The sequence below is a fragment of the Tursiops truncatus genome, chromosome 2 (assembly GCF_011762595.2).
Source record: "Tursiops truncatus isolate mTurTru1 chromosome 2, mTurTru1.mat.Y, whole genome shotgun sequence".
NCBI lineage: Eukaryota > Metazoa > Chordata > Mammalia > Artiodactyla > Delphinidae > Tursiops > Tursiops truncatus.
In genome coordinates, this window is record NC_047035.1 from 45655423 (window position 1) to 45664511 (window position 9089).

A 9089-nucleotide genomic window follows, 5' to 3' on the forward strand; every position below is an offset into this window, starting at 1 on the left:
GGGTTGGGCATCAGTGTGGCGTGGTGAGGTCATGGGACTGATAAGGTGCTGACAGAAGAACAGATTAAGGTGGCCTGAGATGGCACAGCCACAGAGAAGTTCTAAATATACGTAGTATATAACTTTGGTTATTTCATCAATGATTGGAACTTAGTCATCTCAAATCAGCAAACATCACATTAAATTAAAACCCAGTGCAATGGGCTTATTTGTATAGACCGGGACTCTCAGCTCAGAAAAAAACTAAGAACTTACCACTTGCTCCTCAATAGCTCACTCCTACCTCCAAAGGAAAAACACCATCTCATCTTCCTCCCCACCTCCAAACTCTTCATCCTTAACCCAACCTTCTCCCTCCACTGCCAGACAGAGGAAACCAAGAGGCAGGCTCCACTGGACTTTGCCTCTAGGTCTCTTTACTACAGAACTACAACCCTGAGTGTGATTGTGCCTTTCCCTACCTACTAACTGTATTACCATGAAGCTCAAATAAATGAGAAAAGTGAACGTGCTTTCCAAAATTTAAAGTTTACAAAGGCACGCACTTAACTTCGCCTGGAATGAAGTCATTGGAGCATGTGTGAAGCGCTGAGCTTATGCCCGGCCTGTGCATGGATGAAACGTGGTGGTGGTGAATGGAGACGGTAGAGGCTACGCAGCCACAAGAAAGAGCTTCATTCACAGTAAATAAAAGAGCAACTAAAGAGAAACAGAAGAACCAGGGCAGCAAACTGCCAAGAGAGAAGAGTATATCTCATAACTGAGATGTGGATTGTGAGGGATAGAAAGTTGAATAAGTATTGAAACCAGAAAAAGACCAGAAAATCATAGTTCTTATCTTTCTTTTTGGATCTTGTGCCCTTGTGAAAATCTGATAAAAGTTAACAACCAGGAGTCTTCTCAGGAGAAAACAAAAACAAAAACTGATATATGCAGAAATCATTTTGAAAATAATTTTAATTTATTCAAAAACTAAGTCCCTTAGGGGATTTCCCTGGTGGCACAGTGGTTAAGAATCTGCCTGCCAATGTAGGGGACATGGGTTCAAGCCCTGGTCCGGGAAGATCCCACATGCTGCGGAGAAACTGAGCCCTGTGCCACAACCACTGAAGCCCTTGCCTAGAGCCTGGGCTCCGTGACAAGAGAAGCCACTGCAATGAGATGCCCACGAACCACAATGAAGAGTAGTCCCCGCTCACCACAACTAGAGAGAAAGCCTGCGCGCATCAACAAAGACCCAACACAGCCAAAAATGAATTAATAAATTTTTTTTAAAAGTCCCTTAGATCAACTTGCTTTATGGTGACCTGCACACTTATAAAGGGAAGTAAAAGACAGCAGCCTCCTCCAGGGAAATGCCAAGGCAAAACCAAATCAAGGTCTCAGGACTTCCTCTCTCCAAGGTATTGCCCTTAAAAGATCCCATCGTTGGGCTTCCCTGGTGGCTCAGTGGTTAAGAATCCACCTGCCAATACAGGGGACACAGGTTTGAGCCCTGGTCCAGGAAGATCCCACATGCCGCAGAACAACTAAGCCTGTGTGCCACAAGTACTGAGCCTGTGCTCTAGAGCCCACGAGCCACAACTACTGAGCCCACGTGCCACAACTACTGAAGCCCGTGCGCCTAGAGCCCATGATCCGCAACAAGAGAAGCCACTACAATGAGAAGCCTACGCACTGCAACAAAGAGTAGCCCCTGCTCACCACAACTAGAGAAAGCCTGCACAGCAACGAAGACCCAAAGCAGCCAAAAATAAATTAATTAAATAAATTAATTAAAAAAAAAATCCCATTGTTGTCAGTGCCCTTTGACCTTTCAGCAACATTCAGATGATGGCTTCTACAACACCAACACAAAGATCCACAGCAATTTCCATATGTATCCCACCTCTTGATAACATTAAAAAAAAGGGAATCCTTCCAGAAATCTTCACATTCTTATCATCATAATTAACACTTGGGTAGATTTGATACCCTGCCCAATGGTCTCCCTCCCTAATGTCTGACTTTTTACCAGAAATGAAGGCATAAGCAACAATCTGCATTCCTGATGTTCCTACATTCTAAATCTCTGTATTGTCAATGAAATCTAAGAGTAGTTCAGCAAGAAACATTTTGTTAGCTCCTTTATCAAATCAGGCAATCTCTGTTCCATCTCAAGGCCTTTGGGCCTACACATCCCTCAGCCTGGAGGGCCCCTTTTCCCCCTCTCAGCACCTGGTTAGCTCCGACACTACTTTACATGTTGGCTTAAAAGCTCTTCAGAGCATTGGAAGTGCCTTAATATATTTAAGAGGGACCTTGGAGGGAGAGGAAGGTGAGCTGGCGAACTTGGCTTAAAGTACCTTTGCCTAGCAAATCCGGTTTTTACTTAGATTTTATATATTTTTAAAATTTTATTGATGTATAGTTGATTTACAATGTTGTGCTGTACAACACTTTCTGCTGTACAGCAAAGTGATTCAGTTACACATGTATATATTCTTTTCCATTATGGTTTATCACAGGATATTGAATATAGTTCCCTGTGCTATACAGTAGGACCTTGTTGTTTATCCATCCTATACATAGTAGTTCGCATCTGCTAATCCCAATCTCCCAGTCCTTCCCTCCCCTAGGTTTTATTTTCATCTGGGGTCACATGGGGAGGTAGCCAAAGCCTCTTCAGGCCATGACTTCCCTAGCCATACTATCTATTCTCTCTGAAGGAGAGCAGTACCCTGTGGGGTCCTCCCAGGTACAAATCCTTTCTGTGTCTCCCCCCATCCCCCCACCCTCTTTCTTGTTTGTAGGAAATAGGCTTCATTCAGCCTCCTTGACCTACCCTGAGTTCCAAAGTGCAGGTTCAAACAGTCGCTTATCAGAGAAGAGAAGGAATGCAGAAACAAGGAGGAGCAGTCAAGAAACAATAGTGCAGGACTTCCCTGGCGGTCCAGTGGTTAAGACTCCATGCTTCCACTGCAGGGGGCACAGGTTAGATCCCTGGGAACTAAGATCCCATGACCAAAAAAAAAAAAAAGAAACAATAGGGCAGCCATGGGGCAGGGTCCTGGTTCCTCTTCAAGGAATGTACATAACAATACCTTTGAGTTCTTCTGTGGGAGCTAAGGCCCCACCCAGGTGGAGGATGGTAACTTCAGGCTGAAGCACAAGATTCTTGGAGCACGGCCCTATTACCTCACCACCAACCAATCAGAAGGAAGTCTGCACACAATGGAAGATAAGGAAAATAACAAAGACACTTACCCCCTCCCCAAGTGGTTCTCCCTTTAAAAACTTTCACAGTTGAGCAGAATCTTCAGAGTTGGTTTTGGGGCATGAGTCTACCTTCTCCACTTTGCCGGCCTCCTGAATAAAGTAACCTCTCTCTTCCTACTAGCACTTGTCTCTCAAATATTGGCTTTCGACTGGTGAGGAACTGAACTTGAGTTCAGTAACATCTCCCAAATTACCCTCTTTCACAAAATTGTTTCACAAAACTTCATAATACTAATCACACTACTTTTTTATTTATTATAACTCCCTGTAGAGGGACTGAGTTTTATTCATTGCTCTATCTCAATGCCAAGTCCAGTGTCTGAGACTTAGAAGGTACTCAGTGAGTAATGTTTGAGTGACTTCTTTTTAAATGCTAGAAAGATTTTTCTGCAAGGACAGCAGTGATCTATATTCAGAATGGCTTAACTCCTGCAGTTATGAGAGGTAGAAATTTTTGAAGGGAGGTAGAAAAAATAGAAGGATCTTCCTGCTCCTAGAAGAATCTTCTTAGTGGGATTTTCCCCAGGAGATATTCTCTCCACAGCTAGTGGAATAAGATCAAAAGTGATGGTCCAGATAAGACCATAGACTCAGTAGCCTGTAGCCACTGATGTGAGAACACCAAGTCTGAAGCTAGATGGTGGGGCTTCTTACAGAACCAGGAGGACAGCTGTGTTTAAGAGACTAGAAGCCTGGACTTCCCTGGTGGCCCCATGGTTAAGACTCTGTGCTTCCAGTGCAAAGGGCATGGGTTCGATCCCTAGTCAGGGAAGTTCTGCATGCCACATGGTGGGTGGGGGGTAGGGAAGAGACTAGAAACCAAGGAGCAATGTTGTCTAAAGAAACAGAAGGAAAAGAAAATCATGAATGGAGAATACAGGGACTTCCCTGGTGGTCAATTGGGTAAGACTCCGCTCTCCCAATGCAGGGGGCCCGGGTTCGATCCCTGGTCAGGGAACTAGATCCCACATGCATGCCGCAACTAAGAAGCCCAAATGCTGCAAATAAAGATCCCGTGTGACACAACTAAGACCCAGCACAGCCAAAAATGAATAGATAGATATTTTTTTAAAAAAAGCAGAAAGCAGTTTTGCATATCCTGCTAATTATTATAACACAAAGGAAATTAAACCCACTCAAGAATCATGCTGCATTCTGTGTACAAACATACAACAGGCAAAAGGAAAGCAGTTCATCACACACACACCATCCCCAAGCCCATCAATCCTTCTTCCTGCTCTTAGCATAAAATTGGAACTCTTTACTACAGCACATTATAATTAGACATGTCCCCTTCCTCAATCTCTCTCCATTCTGCCCCTTGTCTTGGCTGAAATGTTACCTCCCCAGAGAGCTTTCTTTAACTCTCCTATGGAGTATTTCAGCCTTGTCACTTTCCTTCACAGTATCTATGCAGGACACATAATGGGCGCCCAATAAATATCTGTTGAATTATTTTAAATGTTCATACTTTTTCACACCAAACAACTTAATCCAGGATGCATATGTTCATCACCAATGGATGACTAATAAAAGCAACAAGAGTAGAAGGTCTTATACATTAGAAATAGAACCTGAATAAAGTCGGAATCTAAGGTATCGGTACAAGAAAATGACCAAAAGTAGGAACATCTGAACCCTGCAGAACCCAACCACCCAGTCATGATTTTAGTGCTTCAACACAAATTACGCTTGATCAAATTTTCTGGTTCACCAATTGATTGTAAGTATATTTATACTATCTACTTGGCATTTAGACGGGAACTAGTGTTCGTTGGGTAATACCAGGTAACTCATTCTTATATCTTTCATATTTTTAATAAGGCTCTGATCTGTTTGTTGAAAAATGACAAGAAAGAAAATGGTGGGGGCAGAGAGGAGTCCATTGGCTGTCTATAAAATAGCAATTTCCTTTTTCTTCCTTGCTAACAGAATCCTGGTTTGGGGCACCTTCTGTGTGCTTCAGGGGAGCTGGACCCAGATCCATGGGATGAATAATGATTGACCTAAGCCAGTGGTTCTCAGTGGGGTGATTGATTTTGTCCTCCAAGGGACATTCAGCAAGGCCTGGAGATATTTCTGATTGTCACAACTTGGGGGGAAGTACTATTGGCATCTAGTAGGAGAGGCCAGGGGCGCTGCTCAACAGCCTACAGTGTACAGTTCAGCACTGCCAGCACAAAGAACTATCCCTCCCCAAAGGCCAAAGGTGCTAAGCTCGGGGAACACTGCACTAGAGTAATCGGTGTGGTCCCGAACTCTTCGTCAGGGTCTGGTTCAGGCACAGGTGTGTGATGCAAATCTAGCTAATGAAATGCAATGGGTAGTTTACTGAGATACTTCTGGAAATGTCTTTTCTTACCCTTAAATAAAAAACGTTCATTTTTGGTTGAAATGCATTACTTTCCTAAATAAAATTATATTTAGGGACAATAAGACAGAGAGAGAAACACACAAGTAGAAAAAGTCCCTCATCTGCTGCTAGATGTCATTGTGTCTGCATGTGGTGCCTGGTACTATGACTGCCATCTTGGGACCATGAGAGTTGTTAGCTGCAGAGAACATGAGAGAATGGCAAAGCAGAAAGATGGAAGTAACTTGCATCCTTGATGACATCGTTGAACTTCTGATTAAAACAGTCCTTGAGACTTCTTTTTATATGAAATAATAAATTATATTACTTTTAAGGCATTTATAGGACTTCCTGAAAAATTTGAAAGTAGCTGAAAACATCCTGATACATATAATATTTATTTGTGGGCGGGAGTTTGTCGTATAGAAAATAAATCAGAGGGGAGAGACACTAACCTATTTCTTTGGGTGCAAGTGCTACCATAACCTAATAATAAAATAATTTTGTTGGGCTTCCCTGGTGGCGCAGTGGTTGAGAGTCCACCTGCCGATGCAGGGGACACAGGTTCGTGCCCCGGTCCGGGAAGATCCCACATGCTGCGGAGCGGCTGGGCCCGTGGCCACTGAGCCTGCGCGTCCGGAGCCTGTGCTCCGCAACGGGAGAGGACACAACAGTGAGAGGCCCGCGTACCGAAAAAAAAAAATTTTTGTTTTGCTATGCTTCTGGAATAATCTTAAACTAATGATACTAGAAGTTGACAAAACCAGTGGGAAAAGAATCTCTGTTAATGCATGTTTGTGTTCTTTATTTTTTTAATTAAGTTTATTTGTTTATCTTTGGTTGCATTGGGTCTTTGTTGCTGAGCGCGGGCTTTCTCTAGTTGTGGAGAGCAGGGGTAACTCTTCGTTGCAGTCCGTGGGCTTCTCATTGCAGTGGCTTGTCTTCTTGAGGAGCACGGGCTCTAGGCACGCGGGCTTCACTAGTTGTGTCACGTGGGCTCAGTAGCTGTGGCGCACCGGCTTAGTTGCTCCAACGGCATGTAGAATTTTCCCAGACCAGGAATAGAGCCTTTGTCCCCTGCACTGGCAGGTGGATTCTTAACCACTGCGCCACCAGGGAAGCCCTGTTTGTGTCTTTAAATAAATGAGTAGGAACTCGTGACACTTTGAAATCTTTAAGAAAATGATATTTTCGAATCATTGAAATGTAATCTGGGGGAGCCTGTGGCATTAGCACAAGACTAGCCAGCCTCTCCTTATTCTTCCTCAGCTCCAGCACACCTAATTCACAGGCACCTGCCATAGCAAAGGAAAGGCTGCCTGGTTAAAGGGACGTAGTTACATCAGCTTGCTAAAATGGTCCAGGGCATAGATTTTGCTCAAAAGTGAGTTCTTTAAAAAAAAAAGCCACCAACATATTCTGCAATTATAGAATTTGCTGACATTTTCTACCAGGCATAACTACGCTCTTAGTGCCAAGTCTTACTTTGAAATACCAAAGATACTTTGCAAAAAGTACAGAGCTCAGTTCCCAGCATTTCCTTGCTAAATCATTTGTTTTATCAATGAGTACTGTACTAATATTAAATTAATCAACTAGATATTTTCCTTGGAAAAGTATACAGTGGTTGGCTTCTTTTGAATGCACCACCACACGGACCCCATCACCCTACTGTATTAGAGTTGACCGTTACTCTAAGAGAATCCCACCAATTTTTCACACCTCACTCCTTGCCCCTTCTTAAGACTGCTGGGTTATATGTAATGTTTTGGTGGGCCTTCAGCAAGACGCATGCGATCAACAATACATACGTGTATTGTTAAAGCAAATTGAGCCTGTTTTGTCCTTTCTTTCAGTGCCCCTCCTCTCAACAAAGACAAAGCATGCCTCCAAAGTGGCATAATGACCTTACGAAAGAGTGGGAGCATCTGATTGCTCCCTCTCATTCAGAGCCACTCTGGCTTTCTTATCTCGGAGCCCCCATTTTCACATTCAGATTATATGCTCCTTAAGGCCCCATTCGTTGCTCCCGTGGCTTTGCCATCTGTTCCTTTGACTACTGCTGCACTTCTCCAGCTCCCTGTATGTTGTCCTTCTCTCTTCTGCCTCTGACCTCACTATACCTCTCATATTTCCTGACTTTCTTACCAAAATGACTTGACTTTTATAAACATTGCTAGTCGAGAAGAAGACTCCTGTTGGTCCGTACATGATACCATGCGAGTCTCTACATGTTGAGGGTAGGTTTGAATCCTCTCTCTTTCTCAGTGACTTCCTTCATTCCCTGCTACTCAGGGGCTACTTTTGCATGGCTGCATGCATTATTTTTTTCACATTTCCAGTATTGGCAAAGCTCTAGAGCTCCACTCTCTGAATAAAATCAATGTGTGGTTAATATGTGTGGTAAGAATCTCATTCTTAAGTTCATTAAATACTTCTCTGAAATGTCCTAAATATATTTCCACATATGAGTTATTCTCTATGTTGACACATCTGATTCTTAATTTCCTGCTTTGCGGAGGAAGTTGTACTCTGATGATAAAAGCCTTGCTAGAACATCACAGGAAAAAAAAATTGTTTTTCAAGCTCCAAAATTATTGGTTAAGCCACTCTTAGACTAAGAGGCATAAAATGAATAAAACTGGTGTTCTTCATTTTTACCTTTTTCGCCATTGCCCTTACATTAGGGTGGCTATCCAGCTGCCCAGAGAAGACACAAGTGCTGTGGTTCACACAAACATGTTATTTACCTACTACAATATCACGACTCCGGTGACTCATTCCCTGAATCCCTAAGCAAAATTTGTCATCCTCCCAATCTATGTTTCATGGTAACTTGTTCCACTTTTGCTATTTAACTTAAACCATTTCAATGTACTTTATTATGTATAGAGCTTGCCTTCTCCTCTGTGAGCTCTTTAAAGACATAAACTGATTTGTGCAATCAGTGAATGAATGAGCTATGAGAACAATTTTATTGACTATATCAAAATATTCAGAGGTAAAAATATCTTTTCATTAAGTGCAATGCTATTTCAATTGCCAAACTTGTCAATTTTACCTAAATGAAACCAAATTAAAGAGCATGACCCTCTCCAACGGTCATAGCTCTGTTATCCTTCCCTGAGTGGTTAACTTGTCTTCATGCCCGGAGCGCTGCCTGTTGGCCTTTCAAAGGCTCACATTTTTCCTCGGTGCCTTCTCAAAGGTAAAATGACTTATATATTCTCTCCAGAGACACTGATGCTATAAATTAACACTGGGTTTTATCCTGTGTTGGACTATAATTTGTGCATTGTTGTCAAAGATGAATTATTTGAATCTTTTTTAAAAATATTAAATTACAATTTAATGAACTTGTGGCAAGTGTTGTTTTCTTATTTGTTTTAAAAGCACAATTTAATATTCATTTAGGCAGTAATTGAGCCTTCCAACTTTAAATTTTATTCCAGATGGGCTCCCCCTTCTCTTTTACCCT